This window comes from Protopterus annectens, chromosome 7.part0 (assembly GCF_019279795.1).
Source record: "Protopterus annectens isolate FY-2018-M chromosome 7.part0, PAN1.0, whole genome shotgun sequence".
NCBI lineage: Eukaryota > Metazoa > Chordata > Ceratodontiformes > Protopteridae > Protopterus > Protopterus annectens.
The window spans coordinates 556,717,959-556,739,843 of record NC_056739.1 but is presented as its reverse complement, the minus strand read 5'-3'; the positions used below and the strand labels follow the sequence as shown (position 1 = coordinate 556,739,843).

At 40.2% G+C, this 21,885-nt stretch overlaps 1 protein-coding gene across 4 annotated transcripts in view; it reads left to right on the top strand.

Annotated features, from left to right (window-relative positions):
• The window catches only part of LOC122806592 (basement membrane-specific heparan sulfate proteoglycan core protein-like), a 1,657,353-nt gene that overhangs the window by 1,514,503 nt on the left and 120,965 nt on the right, over nt 1–21,885 (top strand). The window lies entirely within an intron of this gene.

Sequence of the window (21,885 nt, the reverse complement as noted above, 5' to 3'; positions counted from 1 at the left end):
CTACATTTATTTAAGGTAATTTGATTACGCACTGTTCTAATCTTTGTGTTAAATTATCTTTGCTTATTAAAGGAGAACTCAACCCAAATGACAAGTTTTTATTTCCACAAACTGATCTTCCTTTCATATAGTCTAACACTAAATGTGCCACAATTATTACATTTGCTTTATGGCTGAACTTTTTTCTTTTTCTTTCCAATGTTTGTCTTTTTATCGGTTGCATCATGAAGGCTAGGAGGGCAGCGTAATTAGGTCACTCATTGCAACTACAGAGCCATTAAGAAAGCAATAACTCTTAAACATTGGCATTTAAATGTGCCTTATCAGCCACAGATTACCAACATCACACATCAGAGAGACAGTGTAACCTTAGGTTACAGTCAGTACAGACAGTGAACCAAAGCAAGGCTTCCCAACTTGGTTTCAGATGCAAACTAACAAGAAACCCCATCTCACACATTTTTTTTCTTATTACAAATTAGTTAGCTTTCCATTTAATCAAACTCTTGAGTGCCACAAACAAAAAAAAAAGACATTTGATATTACTCTCCTGATGTTTTTAATTTTTTTTATTTTTATTTTATTTTTTTACATTTGTGTACTGGGGAAGTCGACTGGACACAGGTCCATTTTCAGCAGAAGCCTGGGGAGAAAAGCTCCAAAAAATACAATACATAAGAAAATGTTCAGCACACAATAAAAGAGAAATTCAAAACACATAAAATAAAATTTCAAAAACGCATACAATCAAAATTCAAAACACATACATAATTTTAAGGATAAAAACCTGCAATGTAGAAAACACATACATATTTTTTTAAGGATAAAAACATGCAATGTAGTAAAGATCTATCAGCATATGGTAATTGTTTCTGGCAATAGGTAATGGTTGCTAAGTATATAATAAACATGTTTTAGTTCTATGCAGTAAATATCAACAGTAGTGACAATCTTTGAAGTATGATCAGAATAACAGGCTTGCCATGGGAACTGGTACAGCATAACAGTATCCTCCTTACAGTGCATTGTTATGTATTACTCTGGGGAGTAACAGGAGCATAGGCAGTTGTTTGAACAGTGGGTTTTCAGGAGTTTTTTAAATTGTGTAGTAGAGCTATTAGAAGTTATGTGGCTAGGTAATGTATTCCAGATTCTTGCAATAGTGCAACAAGAGACTTACCAGCATCATTCTTATATTTGATGACATTTACGAAGTTCTGATTGCTAGGTCTTAAGGTTCTAGTAGTACTATAGGGTTGAATTAGATGCTGGAGTGCAGGGGTTTTATCAGGAAGGTAGTATAACTTGTGTGCTGACAATTGTCTTGAGTAGCAGCAGTTGAGGCATCTCAAGCCAGTTAAGCTGCTTAAGGGCTAGACAGTGATGGGACCTATATGAGGCTTCTATAGCGAACTTAGCAATCTTGTTATAACAAGATTCCATTTTGTTTAAATCAGCCTGGTGGAGGTTAGTTAGGATTGGGGAGGCATAGGGGAGGATGGATAAGAGATGAGTCCTTGCTATTGTGGCCAGAAGCGGCCTTAGGTCAACTGGTTCCCTAGGCAAAAGGGCTCCGTGCCGCCCCCCACCACACCACCCGGTGCCCCCATCTTGGTCTACCTACACCAAATAAATACTGGAAAAGTGCCCCTGCTAGAGCAGTGCCCTAGGCCACCACCTAGTTTGCCTATGCCTAAGGCCGGCTATGATTGTGGCTTTGGTATATCCAGTGATAAACTGTTTGTTCCTGTAGAGGACCTCAAGCTTTTTGTTTACTTTCTTGATGGTTAGTGTTACGTGGATGTCGAATCTTAGGTTGTTGTCAATTTCTACACCTAGGAGTTTAGTGTGTGTGTTTGGAGTGGTTTGGATATTATCTTTGGAACTTATGCTAAAATTATTTTTAAGGGGGGGGGATCCCACCTTGGCTGCAAAGAATAAGTTTTGTTTTTTTGGGGATTAAGAATACATTTGGTGTTAATGAACCATGTTTTGGCTAAAGTAAAGTTATTTTGGGTTAAGGTATGCAGTTCTTTTATTGTGGGGGCAGCACATATAAGGGTGGTGTCATCAGCATATTGTACTACTGAGGCAGCAAGTGTGGAGGAAGAGAGCTGGTTGGTAAATAGAGAGAACAGCAATGGTCCAAAGAGGGAGCCTTGAGGGACTCCTAAGGATACTGGTAACACAGAGGACAATTGGTTTTGTCATAGGACTGCTTGTTGCCAGCCTGATAAGTAGCTGTTGAGCCATGAGATAGAGGAGGGGCTAATGTTTAGGGTGGAAAGAGTTTCAAGAAGCATATTGTGGTTAACCATGTCAAAAGCTTTTGATAAATCTAAGAATATGGATGATATGAATAGGCCCTTGTTTCTGTAGAGATTAACTATGTTAGTAAAAGACAGTAGTGCTGTGGTGGTGCTACAGGAGGGTCTAAAGCCATGCTGTGCTTTAGGTAGCAGGTTGTTTTTGGAGGTACTGCATTAGTTGAGTGTGAACAACTCTTTCTAATAATTTAGATAAGGGTGATAGAATAGCGATTGGGTGGTAGTTAGTGAGTTCTTGATTTTGCATTTTTCTACACAGCTTGTTCTGTAAAAGTGCACTTTTTTGGTGATTTGTTACAGCATTTCTGCACTGTATACACTGTTTGGTGGACACAAGTCACTGAGTTGGGGAGGGGAGATTAACATCAAAGACCCTAATTCTAGCTACAGTATTAAAACCTATAAATGCAAAACAAACCTAGCCCGAGTTATACCTAATAATCATGACTAAACATTGATCTACAGTGGGTCTATATTATATGAGCGAATCACACAAATTGCGAACTTTCGTATAATCAAAACTACTGGACCTCGAAGTGCTTTTTCTGAGATCGCGGTACAGTGAAGAATGGAATATTTGCCCTTACCTCACTGTAGTGCGATCTTGCAGATGGAATATATATTTAGCGGGGGGGGGGGGGCACAGCCCTCACAATAGGAAGTTCTAGGTCCGGTAGTTTCGATTATATGAGCGTTTGCAATTTGTGTGATTCACTCATATAATATAGACCCATCTACAGTTACTATTTTAAAAACAGCAACAAAGTCAGCTACATTTGTAATCATATCATTCAGATTCCTTAAAATACTGTATCAGAAATGGCCATTAATAAAAAAATCAAAATAAGGATTGAGGTTGACAGTCAAAAGCAGTCAGTCATAGTACGGCTGTAAGCTGATGGAGAGAGATGGCCACAGTCAATGATCATCTCATAATATGTTTTTCTGTCTGTCCCTCTAGGATGACATCATGGAGGGAAAACCATTGACTGAAACAAAGTCATGCACCATGGCAGCACCCTTTTCAGGTCATCATGTGGTATACCAAATAATAATAACCACTTACTTTGGTACAGAGACATTAGTGATACAGGAAAGTTAAAGAATGAGTGGCACACAGCTACAGTTATCCCACTCCACAAGGGGGGGGGATCCACCTTGGATCCCGGGAACTACTGTCCCATCAGTCTGATGAGCCTGATCTGCAAGGGCATGGAACGCATTATCATGGAACTTATAAACAAAGACATTGGCAACCTTCAAACACTGGACCCCACCCAGTTTGGGTTCGTGAAGGGCCAATCCTGTCTCCTGAATCTGATTGACTTCTTTGAATCAGTCTCCAGAGATGTGGACGAGGGTAAGGCGGTCTACACAGCCTATCTGGACCTCACCAAGGTCTTCAACACCATCCCCCAGTCTGGAATCATAGATAAACTTACTAAGTTGGGCATAAATCCCTACGTCTCTCAATGGGTTGCCAACTGGCTTACTGACAGAACCCAGACTGTAAAAGTAGCCAACTCCAAATCCAGCTCCAGACAAGTGACAAGTGGAGTACCTCAGGGTTCAGTCCTAGGAATGCTCTTGTTTGGCATTTACTTTTCTGAAGTACAGGCCAACACTAAGGGACTCTGGCTAACAAAGGTTGCAGATGACTGCAAACTGGGAGTCATTATTGAATCCCCAAATGATGTGGATATTCTGCAAAAGGGCTTTACAGAAACAGATGCTTGGTGCCAGAGCCATGGGCTCAAGCTTAATGCCAAGAATTGTATAGTTATCCCCTTTGGGAAAAAACATGTACCCATGAATTACCACATAGGTGGCAGTACATTAAACACTGAAAGTGTGATGAGAGACTTAGGGACACAGGCGGACAGTGGTCTCATTTTTGATAACCACATCACCACAACAGTCAGGAAATCCTTCTATGTGGCACACCTCATCACTAAGGGTTTTTCATCCAGAAAAAAGGAGGTCATTGTCCCACTGCACTCATCCCTCATTAGACCCATTATAGAGTACAACGCCCCATTTGGTATGTACCTCACAAGACATCTGCAACAGCTGGAAAGGCCACAGAAATACCTCACTAAAAGAATCACAGGCCTAAAGCAGATTCCCTATGCTGACCGTCTAAAAAAACTCCAGCTATACTCTGTGGCCGATCGTCTACTCAGAGGCGATCTCTGCTTAACATACAAGGCCATGTCAAACCCAGAGCTGTGGGACATGCTCCACTTAAATAAATCCCAATCCTTCAGAGCCACATGCTCCAGGGATCTAAATCTTGTCATCACAATGAACAAAACATGCTGGAGGGATAGATTCATGACCCAGAGACTCCCCATACTCTGGAATAGACTGCCCATACATGTCAAGCAGAGCGCCTCCTTGGCCCTCTTCAAAAGGAACCTTGACAATTGGATGGGAGATAGGAAATTCACCCCAGGGATCATGTCAGTCTCCCTGCTAGACAGGGGTCCAGGGAAGTAAATATTGTGGGAAGAAATATCCAGGGAATTGTTATGGCTAGGCTTGTATAGCCTAGTACCAACCTATGAATGTTTTAAAACATATGCTTTTTTCAGTTTTTGGCTGCTTTTGTCCTTTAATGACTTTATTTAGATTACACATCATTTGCAATACTGTATTTCAGTAAGATGAATTAGTACCCACTATAACACTTAATTTTACATAGGATCATTGATTCCTAGGAGGTAATTTTAAGCCTAGCTGTTTCAACCCAATGTAATACTGTATTGGTACTAGTCAATACCCAAGATTGTATTTAGTGATAACTTCCCATGTCCAGGAGGGCTGTGGACACTATCCCCATTAAGAATTTACAGTGTCCCAGCCACTTATCTAGGTTCCTCTTGAACAGTGTCATAGAGGTGCTCTGTTTCACATGAATTGGTAGCCTGTTCTAAAGATGTGGCAGTTGCTGGGAGATAAATCTGTCTAGCCAGCATGTTCTATTTAAGCCTCGGGTCATATTTAAATCCCTGGAATGGGTATTCCTAGACCCATTTGATTTATAGATACACAGTAAGTTCATTGGGGTCTTCTGTACTTTGGCCTCCCTCATCAAAACCTCCAAAGCTACTTACAAAAACAAAATTGTACAGATACTAAAGATAACCACAAGGCATTCTTTAGCTATGTCAAAAATCTGTGCAACAATATGCAGATGTGCTCTGAGCTACTGCACAACAGCACCATGTATACTGAATCAACGGATATTGCCAGTATCTTGGCCGACAGGTTTAGTGCAAACTTTACCCCCCTTCAACCCCTCAAGGGCCCATCCCAATACCCGAGGAATGCTAAATCCCTAATATCATGGCTGCACAGGTAGAAGCCACACTGTCCAAAGCCAAAAATACAGCTTCCATGAGACCTGATAATATACCTGTCTCTGTTCTGCATGAATTACAAAGGGAAATGGCACCACACCTGAGCGCCATGTTCAACCACAGCTTCACTTCAGGCTTTGTTCTTACTGAATGGCGCACCACCACAGTCACCCTACTACACAAAGGGGGAGCAACTACTGACCCTGGGAACTACCGCCTCATCAGCCTGATGAGCTTGATCTGTAAGGCCATGCAGCGCATCATTATGGACCTTATAAATAAAGATATAGAGAACCTTCACACCCTGGACCCCTCACAGTTTGGGTTTGTGAAGGGCAGATCATGCCTGCTCAACATGATAGACTTCTTCGAATCTGTCACCAGGGCAGTCGATGAAGGCAAGGTCATCCATATAGCCTACCTCGATCTAGCCAAGGCCTTCAACACCATCCCCCACTCAGGGATCATTGATAGACTCACTAACCTAGGCATCAACCCTTACATCATAAGATGGGCTGCCAACTGACTCATGGAAAGAACCAACACAGTGAAAGTAGCGAACTCCAAATCTGACTACCAGGCAGTTACAAATGGAGTCCCACAGGGATCTGTTCTGCGTCCTCTCCTGTTTGGTATCTACTTCTCTGAAGTTCAGCACAACACCAAGGGACTCTGGTTAACCAAATTCATGGACGCCTGCAAACTGGGAGCTATTATTGATTCTCAAGCTGATGTAGACATACTACAAAAAGGCCTCACAGAGACCAACGACTGGTGCCAGAACCATGGTCTTAAGCTCAATGTTAAAATGTGCATCGTCATCCCCTTCAGGAAAAACATAGTGCCCATGAACTATCACATCGACGGTAGCCCACTCAACTCACAAAAAGTCATAAGAGACCTAGGGAGACAGGTAGATAACAACCTCTCCTTCGACAACCATGTTGCCACTGTCGTTAGAAAGTTCTTCTATGTGGCACACCTCATTACAAAAGGTTTCTCATCCAGGAAGAAAGAAGTCATTATCCATCTCTACTCATCCCTCATTAGACCCATTATAGAGTGCATGTACCTCACTAGACAACTACAGCAACTGGAGTGGCCACAAAAATTTCTCACTAAGAGAATCCTAGGACACAAACACATGCCCTATACAGACAGACTCAAAAAACTACAGCTTTATTCTGTCTCATATTGCCTGCTTAGAGGCGATCTCTGCTTGTCATACAAAGCCATGTCTGACCCAGTGTTACTTGACATGCTTCATCTGAAAAAGGCTCAGTCCCTCCGCACCACTCACTCCAAAGACCTTAACTTCATCTCCACAATAAACATTACTTGCTGGAGGGACAGGTTGCTAACCCAGAGACTTCCCCTACTTTGGAATAGACTCCCCATTCATGTCAAGAAGAGCACTTCACTAATCCTCTTCAAGAAAAATCTTGACAAGTGGATGGGTAACAGGAAATTCACCCTGGGGAATCACTTCAACAGCCTTACTCGATAGGGGCATAAGATAATAATGTCCTACAACAGGATGACTGGGGATATTCTTGGGCTAGGCTTGTACTGGCTCCAGAGCCATTAGCCTAGTACTCACCTATGAACCTATGGACCTTGAAATGCTTAAAGATAATATGGTCTGCAGAAGGTCAATACAGGTTTTTACAGAGGTTTGTTTCAAATGCAGTTTCTGTCAAAAATACAGCTTTCAAAGATAGATTAAAAAGAAACACTGTTCCTTTTGTGGATATCATTCCAACCTCCGTATGGCAAGTTTTACCCTTGCAACTATTCTACTTGTCAGTGGCTTTGCATTACTATACAACCATTGTTAACTCATTAACCCTGAGTATCTTCTCATGGAGCCTCTGTGCTTACAACCGAGCGCGCCATGAGAAGATACAAATTGGAAGCTGTTACCCCCAAGTACCTTCCACAAACGCGAGAAACTGCAGTGCAGATTTGTAGTTGAGCTTAATGTAAAACACGCTGAAATTGTAACTGAACTTGTAATTTACCTTATGTAGTTACAATTCAGCATGTTTTTACATTAAGGTCACATTAAACTTTTCATAGAAAATCTGCTTAAAAACTTGTTGATAAAGCAAGTGATGGCAGCCAATCGGATTCTTGCAGTCCAAGCCACCACTTGTGTAATACCTCCAACCCCAACCTAATTTCTTTTTTTTCCTGTGAGCTGTCCGTTTATAATTTAGCATCAAAGTGAGCAAACCAATCATGAGACTGTCAGTGCTTTACTGTAAACAAGGTTGGTAAGTTGATGCAAAACCTGGTGTTGTTAACTTTTTTAAATTAATCAGAGTAATGTGTATTTTTAGTCTTGGGTTTTGGAACTTTGTCCCTCTGTTATTTTGCCTTTGTCCATAATTATTGAGCAAAGAAGCTGATAAGTTATGCAGCTGAACACCCGTTCTATCAAAATGATATATTTAAGCAGTCGGTTCAGTATGTCAATGAAGTGATTAGGGCAGGGTGGAATCTGGTACTGCCGATGACTATACCTGATTCCCCATCAACTACTCAACCTTTGCAGACAGTGTGGTGGCTGCACTAGGATCCACTATTGCCTATTAGCTGTAGCCTTGGCCCTGTCATCTTTCTGGTTCTTATGGTCAGCCTTTAAGACAGACTTATTTAACTTAAGTACTATCAGCTAGTGTGGTCTGCTTTTGTTATATTTTGCCTATTTTGTTGTACCCCATTGTAGTTATGGTGTTTCCCCATGGTTATTGTAGCATTATTTATGATAATTAACAATGGTTTGGCCTGGAAGAAAAATACAGTTTTAAGTTTCAGTCATCATACGGGAGCCAGCCTTTTTTTGATGAGCCATGTACGTTTTCAGTTTGCAATTGGAACACGATCTGTTTAACTATACTGCCACTGCTGAGGTCGCACAGCATTACCTGTGTTTTTGCTGGCATGCTCTATCTTAAAGAGACTGCAGGTTGTTTCTATACTTCTACTTTGTTATGGAATTCCTAAAATAAAAGCTTGTAAGTGCTCTCAGTTGCCCCTTACATTGACTTTTTGAGACAGTTCCGTAGTTGCAAGTAAACGTCACGTAAATCTAAGTTCGAGTTCCACTTTTGTTTTCAGAAGCATACATTGCATATTTGGTGAGATTTGTAGTTTGTTCTCACCCCATTGTGCCTGCAATTTAACTTTTGAAAGAACACATTTTATGTAATTTTGTTAAAATGAGGGAGTTCAGAGTCCCATAGTTAATTGATGGCTGCTGTCGACATCCTGGATCTCGGCAGTCATGCTTCGGGCATGTTGGAAACTAATCCTTGACACAGGCAGCATACATTATTGTATTTGTGTGTTTTTGTTGACTTTCTGTTGTAGTTTTTCAGTATGCACGATAGTGGGTGCACACTAATGTTGTATAAACTGAAATGGCATGTAGTAAATGCCGTAGTACATTAATAGTGCATGTTGTAGTTTTACTAGTCTGTTGCGGTGTGGGCTGCCCTGTGGGGAATTGGGGTTATTTTTGATTATTCAAGTCTAGTAACCCACTTGATATGAATTTGTGTAAAAAGTGGTTTTATAATATACTGTGATTTATCTCTTAATACTTGTAATGTTTATGGTATTGCACCAGTTTGAGAGAGTAGTAGTATTGAGAAGCATCAGCATGTTGTAGCCGATTTTTAAAGTTTCTTAGAGTATTGCAATTATTGCAACATGCTTGATATATGACCAGACTTGAGATGTTTGTGATGTGCAGAATATCTGTGACTTGTCAGTATGTGTTTTAGATATTTTACTTGGTCTTGCAGAATATCATTTGGGAAGGAAACTATATCCAAATCTAGTATAGTGAAACTTTGAATTGGGCAAAGTTGTGGGAAACTGGCATATAGGTTTAATGTGTTTACATTATTCACACAAGATGCAGGGTTTGATTCTTACATGGGATAATTGGCTAGGCTTAAAATAGCCCACAAGGGCAGGTAGCCTAGTAATCTATAAACCTATCTAAACCTATCTATTTGTAGTAGTTACTATTGCTCATTTTTTGAGCTGCAGTAATTGGTCTTCATATTAACGGTAGTAGACTCCATTCATGTAACTGAGTGTAGGGGTGAATTTTAACATATTCTTAACCCTCCTTGACCAAAATGTCTTTAAAAAGTTATATTATGCCTTTGTAAGTTAAATCTACAATAGTAATATGGGTCTGAAGGATCTCTACAAGCCTTTGCAATCATAGGAGAACCTGAAAGAGCTATTAGATAAAAGGTAAAAATATGCATTAGGAAAGACTTTGTCCGAGGAAAAAGGAACTTGTAAACTTCTATGGGAAGTCCATATTCATGTCTGGCATTGCTTGGTTTGAGACTTGATCAAATCCTGTATCTCTTTAGTGAAAAATAGAGCTGGCAGAATGATATGCTGTTGTGCAGATACTCAGTATAACCACTTTATGTAAACCTAATAGTTTGATAGTTGCTAACCTTCTGACATAATTTAAAAAGAGCTCCAGGTTATGAGGGAAGCAAATAACTCTATCATTGCTCTTTAAACATGCAAGGAAAGAAAGAAGTTCCCAACATCAACACTTGGCTTTTGCCAGCCTAGGCAAAAACTTTAATTTCTGAGTAGTAGTTACTTATTTACTACTGTCAGATATTTCAAAATGGTGTACATCCAAATTAGCAGATCTCTTTATAACAGTTTTGAACCTGGTCATATGGTTACATTTTTTATATTTTTGTCCATGTTCTTTTGTGCCATTGGAGATTTGCTAACATTGTCACTGTCTTTGTACATCCACAGTATGTGGTGTTAGTTCATCTTGTACTATGCCAGTACTTGGCCCTGAAGCTCTAAGCAGTGTGTGCTTTTTGTTTGACCTATATTAGGAAAGAAATACTTTTCAGGAAGGATGCTTTTTTTGTACCTTTAAATGCTTTCACTGTTTTCATGCTTGTCATTCCATATAAGCTCACAACTTTGAGTCACCCACCTACTAGGTGGTTGCTAGAGGTGCCTGTCAGTGAAGGCATGTTGTTTCAAGTGTTTGCATGTTCTAAATAGTATAAAATATTTAGAACTCTGCCATTGCATGTTAAGAGGAGTGAGTACATTAGAACATATGATTAGGTTGATGCATCTTGAAGGTTTTGTGAGGACAGCCGCAGTGGTGCAGCGGTTAGCGTTGTTGCCTCACATTAAGAGGCTCTCCGGTTCAATTCTCAGCTGTCTGCATGTCCTCCCCACAGGCGAGTAAACATTAAAGACATGCAGGTAGGTGCGTGCGACCACATTAAATATTATTGAGTAACAAGAGGACTATGTTATCTGAGATTTGCTGAGCTTTTTCAAATTTTAAGATAAGTTTTCATAATTAAATGTCTAATCATAAAAGCACATTCATTCTTTCACAAAAAGCAAGCAATGTATGAATAGTCCCGGTATGACAAATAATCAGCACAGGCTGAGTTAAACTCTGATCATATGCACAAGCAACTCTTTGGAAGCAGTTCATTTTCCGGGAATGCACATTTTACATACTTCAAACTTCATTTCTTTTTCGTTGTGGGTCTAGATGGTTCTCCATTTAGGAAAATTTATATCTGAGGGTAAAAAAATGAGAAAAATGGTCAGAGGGTTGAGGGTCACCTGGAGTGTGGAAAAGATAAATACAGTATGTGCTTGACTTTATTACATGTAAGCTAAGGAAAGGGTGATGGACTGCAAAGCATCTGGGGAAGTAAAATTGTAGACTGATAATAATAATAATGATGATGCCCATTTGGTAACTATTAGTAAGGCCCACTGGACATAAAATCCTTTTCAATGGTGACCCGGGATGTCTGGAAAAGTAAATCGCCCAAAGTCAAACAGGGAAAAGAGGGGATGACGGAATCAAACGCTAGACTACAGGAACTGTAGTGCATAACTTTAACTCTCTGCTCCAGCCGCAAAACTATGAAAAGTGGGTTGTTTTGATGTATTCAGTATTTATTGCAAATGTATTTTTATACATCTATAAAATTGATTGACAGAAAAAAAATTGATATCGACATTCACTTATACAATATATTATTTGTTATTTTCTAGCCAATCAGACGACTCTTAGTTCCAAATTTTACTGTGGTTTACATACACCAGACAAGAAATGACATGGCCCCCCCATCCCTGATTTTGCAGAACATCTCTGAGTCTGCCTCATATTTTGGCCTGGCCCTCATAAAATTTTTGATTTTCTGGTAAATCACAGAAGATTAAAGTCAGGCAATAATGACAAACCTTAGTTTTATACTTCTTTTTTTTTTTGGTAGAAATCTCTGTGGACTATCTAGCTGCATGGTGGTGGGAAAGATACATAGTAAAAGAGGCATTAATTTCTATAATTGATCTGATTAGGGTTGAGTATAGAAGAATGCTAACTTCTTTTGTCCTGGATGATATTCTTTAAATGATTAGCAAAGCCACCATCAATCATAAAAAGTGAACAATCAGTATTGAAGAGTAAACCTGCTTGGTGAATATCTGCAATACATAAATTATATAACAAAAGGAAAAAATGCTGTCCAGGGCCAAGATGGAGCAGGTGCCCAATTGGAAGTAATCTCTCCTTAGCCTGAACAAGCAAATAAGAGCACTAGTGAAATCCTGTAAAGCCAACTTCGAGTCCATATTGGCCACATCTACTAGAGACAATCATAAGGCCTTCTTCACATATGTCCACAATCTCAAAGGAAGCACCCACATCTGTTCAGAAATGGTGGTCAAGGACACTACGTACACAAATGCTGTATATGTAGCCAATGTACTGGCTGACAGATTCAGTGAAAACTTTTCTCCTCTGTCCCCAACAGTAAATCAGGATATCTCCAGTACCTGCCCCCCACCCCTTATCTCTAGGGAACACGTCATCACTTCCCTTCTGGCTTTCACATTTGTGACAGTTTTAGTAAGAGGAAGGCATGGATCAACCAGATAGTTTAAATATTTCTGACTTTGTTTTCATGTGGACAGTTTGGGTGAGACAAATGGCTTAGTGAGACATATGGTATTACTGATTTTATACTAACTGCAGCATCGATCAACTAGATATTTAGAACATTTCTTCATTTGTCATTCATGTGTTTGATTCTAATCACAGGGATGATACAGTGAGATAAATGTTATTACTATTGCACTAATTATTACATTGATCAACCAGTTTGTTTAGATATTTGTGTGAATATTTTAACCAGTGGGTCAGAGAGAGAAATGTTATTTTTACACTAATTCTGGCATGGAGCAAATATATATTTTGGACAACATGTCTGGCTTATCTATGATTTAGTTTATACTGAAAGATGGTAATGAATCAGCCTTTTTCCTGTCCCAGAGACTTCCCATACTCTGGAATAAACTACCTATCTATATCAAACAAAGCTCCTCATTAGCACTCTTCAAGAAAAATCTTGATGACTGGATGGGAAATAGGAAATTCACTCCGGGGATCACCTCTGTGGCTCTGCTCGACAGTGGCACAGGAAAATAATTTTCTTGGGTGGCAAAAGCCAAGGTACCTTTTTGGCTGGGCTTGTATAGGCCCCAGGGTCAATAGCCTAGTACCTACCTATGAACCTATGAACCTATGAACCTTACCTTACAACTGCACCAGGAATGTAATAAACGTCTGCTCAACAGGGTGCAGCAATTATCACCTTTGTATGAGCATGCAGAACCTTGCAGTAATGAAATGCAAATCATTATCCCATTATTAATTAACAGTCTGTGCTGTTATAGAATAACACTGAGTCATTATCACTTGTCAGGTAAAACCCTTATGCAGCTGCCACAGTTATTCACTTTTGAAAAAGTCGTTATCACATTGATGAATGCACTTGCCAGGTTTTGGTTTCTGTATATGTTGAGTCATGCAGAAGTGTTCCCTCAAAATTCTTTTGTTTCTTTTCCCAGTGAAGGTATCCATTGTGGTTATATGGTTCATATTTTTGTGACTTACTGCACATACTGCTGTGTTGTTTTCCAACTGCCTCTGTGCAGGTAAATAGCACCATATTGCTCTATACGGTTGTGTTTCTCAGCTGTAAGTTCAAGTGTAAGGCAACATGTCCCTCAAAGAAGATGCCATCTGTTCAGGTAGGGAACATTTCAACATGCTGAGTAAGACCTCATTTTGAAGACTGTATTAGTACTTACAACATGGTAAAAGAGCCATGTCTGTATGCTGGACAAATGTACAGTTATCACAGTTTGTTTAGGACTTAGGTTATGGAAATGTTGACATTTTTTTCATGTTTTGGTAAATAACATTGTGAGGGAGCATATCAGTGTGCTAAGTAATACGTCATTTTCAAGACAGTTTCCACTCAGGCAGTATTTCAACTAAGGCAAGACTGTTTCTCTTCAAATTGGATTCTGCCTACTGCCAATCTGATGGTGTGTGCATCAGTGGGTGTTACACCTAGACACCATGACTCTTAGGATCATCCTGGATGGCACTAGAGAACTTGGAGACTCTTTAGCTCAGTCCCACTAGACTGCTTTCCTGGATATGCAAGATTTCAAGAGTGCCACTCTGATGCCTTCAGTCCCTCCCCAAAAGGCCACCGCCAAAAAGAAATAGTCTTGGTACGTCTTTTTCTTTTGTGATGTGCCCTTTCACTCTCCCTCCACTCTGGTACAGTAAATGTATGTAGGTCAGATGCCTTCGAGTGCCAGTGAAGTCCTATGCTTGTCCTGGATTCATTAGTGGAGTGGTGGTCCTTGCCCTGCTTTTTCTCTTTACATGTACCCTTTCTGTATCTCTTTGTCAGTACCCATTCAGTAGTATGTTGGCTACACCAAGAATTTGTATGTTTACAGTGATATCTGTCTACTACTAATCTGATAGTATATGTGACCTGCTGGTTTTCAGGTTATTAGGTATGTACCTCTGATCATCTTTGCAAATAATGAACCAAAAGAAAAATGCCTATGTGAATAGCACTGAAGATTCCAACAGGCAAACAAGGTAGTGCACATTATATACATATACATGTCGTAGTAATGCTGTAGTCTTCCAATACATCTGTCAAACATCAGTAGTAATCTGTTGGCATTTTCTTTCCAGTGCAGGTTCATCCACCTCCTGACACTGACATGGCTTCAGGAGCAGGAGAATTACAAATGAAAGTGTGAGTATGTGGCCATTCCTACATTCACTGGGCTGCCAGCCATGCCTCCTTAACTGAAAACGACTACAATTTGAGCTTCCCCACATCCAGTGTGAAGGTATACTGGATTGCAAGAAGAGATACGCAATGGAGTAGAGTACTGCAGTTGTTGGAAGAGAAGTGTTCCATCTACCCTGAGCCCGATATTCTTGTGCTGCACATTAGAGGGAATGATGTCATCAGTCACCGACTCGGAAGGCTACAGTTTCAAATCAGAACAATTTTTGAACACCTGAAGTCATAGTGGTCATGTTGGCATTTTGTGTGGTCTGACATAATTCCTCACCAGATATGGAAAACAGCAAACAGTCAACAGGCAATGCACAAGGCCAGACATTTACAGAATGGGTTCATGCATGGCTTGATGCACAGGGTCGGTGGATCTACAATCTACCATGACAGCATCACGCATCAGATATTCCCCTTTTCAGAAGGGATGGCATTCACTTAACTGAGGAGGGCATTGCATTGTTCTTGATTGACCTCCACAGTGGTGTGAGGAGAGCTATGCATGATAAATTGGTAACATGCAGCTTGTGAGAAGAATGGAAAACACCCATGACCAATTAGGACCAGTATGGTAAGTAAAACTCAAAGCCAAAAGACAACAACAATGGTAAGTAAAACTCTATCATTATATTTATGAACACCGTTGTCACTAGTTACAACACAGGAAAAGACGTGCTAGGGAACTTGTACACATGCTGAGTAACACTTCATTTTCAGATTGTAGAAGAACCATCGGTATGCTTTGCACAGGTACAAATAAGCATTTATTTGTGAATTGTGTTGTGTAAAATATTATATTTTTCTGAGTTTGGCAAATAACTGTGGTAAGGAGCTGGTGAAGATGCTGAGAAAGATCAACTGTTTTTAGGAGAGTTCTACCAGGTACAATCAAATATTTCAGTAACCATCGTGCAATACTTTTTTTTCCTTCTGCTTTTATCAGGCATGTGTAGAGTTTAGATGACAGGAAGGGCTTAGTAATACAGAACTTGATCCCTTAGGTCCATTGCTGAATGGATACAGGTAAAAAGGCATAGCTAAGGCAGACTGCTGAAACTGAAGGAGGTCAGGAGACTGTAGTGGTATCAGCTGTCTGAGTGGTTAGCCAGCACAGGTATCAGACAGATCAGATGGCCTTGTGTGCCGCTTAAGTCCCGTGCCTGTCCTGGGTTCATTAGTGGAGTGGTGGTCCTTACCTTGCCTTTTCTGTTTACATGTACCCATTCAGCAGTATGTTGGCTACACCAAGAATGTGTATATTTACAATCATATGTGTTTACATGGTAAAACAAGTGGGTCTGAATGCTGTACACATGTACAGATATCAGTTTTTTAGGACTCAGGTTATGGAAATTATGATTTTTTTTATATTTTGGTAAATACCTTTGCAAGGGAGCATCTGAATGTGCTAATTAATACCTCATTTTGAAGACAGTATTGATAGCTCCAACATGGTAAAAGAACTGTGCCTGTATGTTGTACACATGTACAGATATAAAACTTATGAAAATGATGATTGTTTCATATTTTGGTAAATAACTTTGCAAGGGAGCATCTGAATGTGTACTTCATTTTGAAGACAGTATTCATTGTTCCAATATGGTAAAAGAACTGTGCCTCTATGTTGTACATATGTACAGATATCAACATTTGTTTCGGACTTAGGTTATGGAAATTCTGATTTTTTTTTCATATTTTGGTACATAACTTTGCAAGGGAGCATATGAATGTGTTAAGTAATACCTCATTTTGAAGACAGTATTCATAGATCCAACATGGTAAAAGAGTTATTCCTGTATGTTGTACACATGTACAGATATCAAAGTTTGTTTCAGACTTAGGTTATGGAAATTATGTTTTATTTTCATATTTTGGTAAATATTTTGCAAGGAGCATGCCTGTGTGCCAAGTAATACCTCACTCTGCAGACAGTATTACTCCTTACAACATGGTAAAAGAACTGTGTCTGTGCAGTGTACATATGTACAGATATGACAGTTTGTTTAGACTAGTAAGATTATGAAAATTATACATTTCCAGTACTTCTCATTATTATGGCCATATTTTGCAAGGGAGTATGATGATGACACAAATGATACATCATTTTGAAGCTGACATTGAGATGCAAAACTTGTACACTGACATGTACCCTCTGTCTCTTACAGGTGATGAGATATTATGCTTTGTTTATTTATCAATTATGAGAAATATTATATTAATCATATTTCTGTGAATATCTCTGTAAAGTAGCATCAGACAGTAATGGTTAAGGTATCATTTTAAAGCTGACATGCATACAAACAAATTAAATACAAATTGTATGGGTCTACATGGTACATTGACCAAGATATTGTGCTTTGCTTTTCCAAAAAGGTAAACAATATGCACAATATCAGCATTCCTTGCCAAATATTTAATAATGACTTTGATATGCACTATCAACATTTACACTGTTGGAAAGGTCAGTGTCTGCTGAACAACTTTTGCATTTACACTTTTGGTCTCACACTTATGGTTAGAGTTATGAACATGTGTTTTCTGTATGATACTACAAATGGATTTTCTGAAAATGAGCTCAGGCTGCACTGTTGTTCCTATGGTGGAATTAAGCAGGCAGCTTTTTCTGAGCTGCTCCGGAGTGAATGAGTTAAGAGAAATCCCCCTTCACAGCAACCTCTTCCAAATGAGTTGCTGCTTGGCTGACTGACTGAAAAACATTATCTAAATAAGCAGCTTTTGATCATCCTTTCCTTTGCAGCTAGTTGTTTAGACTACTTTTTTCTGCATGTCAGTAATTTAATATAACTGCAGTCCATGAAGCCTTAAGCAGCTGCAGCTAATAGAACACAAAAGAAAATGAAGGAATGAGATACATAGAAGTATAACTTCACCCCCCTCTCACCCCCTAAATGGCCCATCTCAATACCGGAAGATTGCCAAATTCCAGTAATAACGGCCATACAGGTACAAAATGCACTCTCTAAAGCCAAGAATACAGCATCCATGGGACCAGATGACATCCCGGGCTGTGTACTACATGAACTACAATATGAACTGGCACCTCACCTAAGTGTCATGTTTAATCATAGCCTCACCTCAGGTTTCATGCCCACTGAGTGGCGCAGAGCTACAGTTATCCCAATCCACAAGGGGGGATCCACCTTGGATCCCAGAAACTACCGTCCCATCAGTCTGACAAGCCTTATCTGCAAGGCCATGAAGCGTATTATCATGGAACTTATAAACAAAGACATTGGCAACCTTCAAACACTGGACCCCACCCAGTTTGGGTTTGTGAAGGGCCGATCTTGTCTCCTGAACCTGATTGACTTCTTTGAATCAGTCTCCAGAGCCATGGACAAGGGTAAGGTGGTCCACACAGCCTATCTAGACCTTGCCAAGGCCTTTGACACCATCCCCCACTCTGGAATCATAGATAAACTTACTAAGTTGGGCATTAATCCCTATGTCACCCAATGGGTTGCTAAATGGCTTACTAATAGAACCCACACTGTAAAAGTAGCTGACTCCAAATCCAGCTCCAGACAAGTGACAAGTGGAGTACCTCAGGGTTCAATCCTGGGGCCGCTCTTGTTTGGCATCTACTTCTCTGAAGTACAGGTCAACACTAAGGGACTCTGGCTAACAAAGTTTGCAGATGACTGCAAACTGGGAGCCATTATTGAATCCCCAAATGATGTGGATACTCTACAAAAGGGCCTTACAGAAACAGATGCTTGGTACCAGAGCCATGGGTTCAAGCTCAATGCCAACAAATGTATTGTTATCCCCTTTGGGTAAAAACATGTATCCATGAATTACCATATAGGTGGCAGTACACTAAACACAGAAAGTGTGATAAGAGACTTAGGGACACAGGTGGACAGTGGTCTCACCTTCGATAACCACATCGCCACAACAGTCAGGAAATCCTTCTATGTGGACACCTCATCACGAAGGGCTTTTCATCCAGAAAAAAGGAGGTCATTGTCCCACTGTACTCATCCCTCATTAGACCCATTATAGAATACAACGCCCCATTTGGTATGTACCTCTCAAGACATCTGCAACAACTGGAAAGGCCTCAGAAATACCTCACTAAAAGAATCACAGGCCTAAAGCAGATGCCCTACGCTGACCGCCTTAAAAACTCCAGCTATACTCTGTCGCATATCGTCTACTCAGAGGCGATCTCTGCTTAACATACAAGGCCATGTCAAACCCAGAGCTGTTGGACATGCTACACTTAAAGAAATCCCAATCCCTCAGAGCTACACGCTCCAGGGATCTAAACCTTGTCATCACAATAAACAAAACATGCTGGAGGGATAGGTTCCTGACCCAGAGACTCCCCAGACTCTGGAATAGATTGCCCATACATGTAAAGCAGAGTGCCTCTTTGGACCTCTTCAAGAGGAACCTTGACGACTGGATGGGAGAAAGGAAATTCACCCCAGGGATCACGTCAGTCGCCCTGCTAGACAGGGGTCCAGGAAAGTAAATAATGTGAGAAGAAATAGCCAGGGAATTGTTATGGCTAGGCTTGTATAGGCCCTAGGGCTGATAGCCTAGTACCAACCTATGAACCTATGAACCTATTTGGCATATGGGGTAACAAAATACACTGAAAACCCTACTAAAATATGAGTATCACCTGATGACCTATTTAAACATTGTATAATGCATTTGTACCTCATGGTACCATCATACCATGCCTCACTACACTTATGTCTCATATGTCCTCATGGTGCCACTGTTTCTAAGGTGGCTATATCATGTGCTCCTTGGTACCATGCCTCCCTACACTTCTGTGTATGTGGCCCCATGGTATAATTTATCCTCAGCTGCCTGTGTCATATAATCCCACCCTACACTGATGTACCAAGTATCACCATGGTGCCATACCTCCATATAATTCTGTTAGATGTGACTCCATGGTTCCATGACACTCTAACACTTCTGTGTCACATGTATCCATGATGCCATTAGTCTTCAGCTAAATGTGTCATATTTCCCCATGGTGCCATACCTTTCTAAATTTCTGCTGCCATGCTATCCTGCACTCCTGGATCATGTTTCCCAATGACACATTAGTCATGACTGTATCATGACTCAGTATTCTGTACTGCAATGCCTGCTATTTGGCTGCATCACTTCTTTCCATTCAGCATGCTTTTCATCTTATCATGTCTTACAGCTTTCTGTGGCCTGCATCTACTTCTTGTGCCATGTAGTTCCATGATGTTACATCCCCTTAGCTATGTCAGTCATACAAAACCACAGTGGTGTCTCTCCTCACTTTATGGCATGCCTGTCTGCCTTATTATACCATCTACATTTCCACATAATGCATCCCTACTTTATGATGGTGTGCCAGTCTGCACTGCAGTGCATCACCCTGTAGCATACCTGTCCTTATACTAACATACAGCACCTTTCCACCCAACTAGGCCTTTTGTCCTGTGAACCATCACACTGTCATGCTCCACATTGCTGTGTCTCTTCACACGCCTGTCATCCCTATATGCCAGTCCTAACAAACTCAAGGTATTATTTATCCCAATGTTCTCATGCATCTGTACAGCTGAGTCACCTGCTTATAAAGACATGAGGGTGAAGCTCCCATGACTGTCTAGGATAGAGGAGAAATCTTTTATTCACATGCATGGAAACATCCTCTGAAATGTATGGCATCACTGCATGCCTTGCCCCTTGTTTACAACAATTTTCTCTCCCTTTCAAATTTAAGTTTACCTTAATAAAAGGGAAATCCTTTCTAAGGCTACAATATGACAACCACTTTCCTAGCTCTAAGATCATTAACTGGAGAAGAGTTTGAAGGCCAGTGGCAGAGAACAAGACAAAATGCATAGAAATACAAAGGAATATTAAAGTTATGTACTCAATATAACTATACATCAGTGTTGTCCATTTTTATTCTTTATCAATGCGATGGTACTGCATCCAACCTCAGATCCAACTCAGCAGCATACAGTGCACTTCAGATCCAAGTCTCGAGCTCCTCCCTCAACCCATAATGCTCCAGTCTGCCAACAATACCTCAGATCGAGTTTGCTACTTATAATTACTAAGAGAGTGCATGAAGAAGGAAAGAAAAGCAGAGCTAGGGCTCAAACCTGGAACAAAAGATTACATAATATCCACAAGATCACTCCAGAAGATGAAAGGAAGGGGGAAGGAGGGTGGAAATTTCAGGAAGAATGAAAATGGACAGCAAAGATGCATAGTTAATGTGAGTACATAACTTTAATATTTGATGTTGCCCTTTTCATTCTTCCTCAGCGTATGGGACAGAGTCCCCAACTACATGAATTTTGAGTGACCCTCATGGAAAGATATTTATGGAGAACTGCTGAACCAAAGGACGCTCTGCTTTTGCAGCTCAAATCTAGTTCATAATAAGCAATAAAGGTATGAGCATTAGACTAAGTACCTGCTACACAAATGTCATCAATGGAAGTTCTAGAACAGAAGACAGAAGAAGTTGCTATGGATCTAGTAGAATGGGATTCAGAAGACTTTAATAGGGAGAGACCTTGCTGAGCATATACAAAAGAAATTCAATCAGTAATCCATTTAGCCAGGCTAACTTTAGAAACTGGCAATTCCAGTCTGTTCAGTGAAAAAGAAATAAATAGCTCTTATGTCCTGAAATCTTTTGTCCTGTGTAGATAAAATTGCTGTTGTCTAGCTATCAATGTAATTGGAGAAACCAGGCATTAGTCTAAAGCCTGGGATGTTGGGATGCTTCATTCCGGATGGATGCAAGAGAAGGTCTGGACTTGGGTCCATTATCCATGAAGGATATGGAAGATGAGACTAAAGAAAGGGGAACCACACTTGGCAAGGTCAAAAGAGGGCAAGGAGAATAACTGTATTCTTCAATCAAAGTGCTTTCTGTAAGAATTTTGGAATCAAGGGTAACAGGATAAGCATAAAGAACACCAGAGG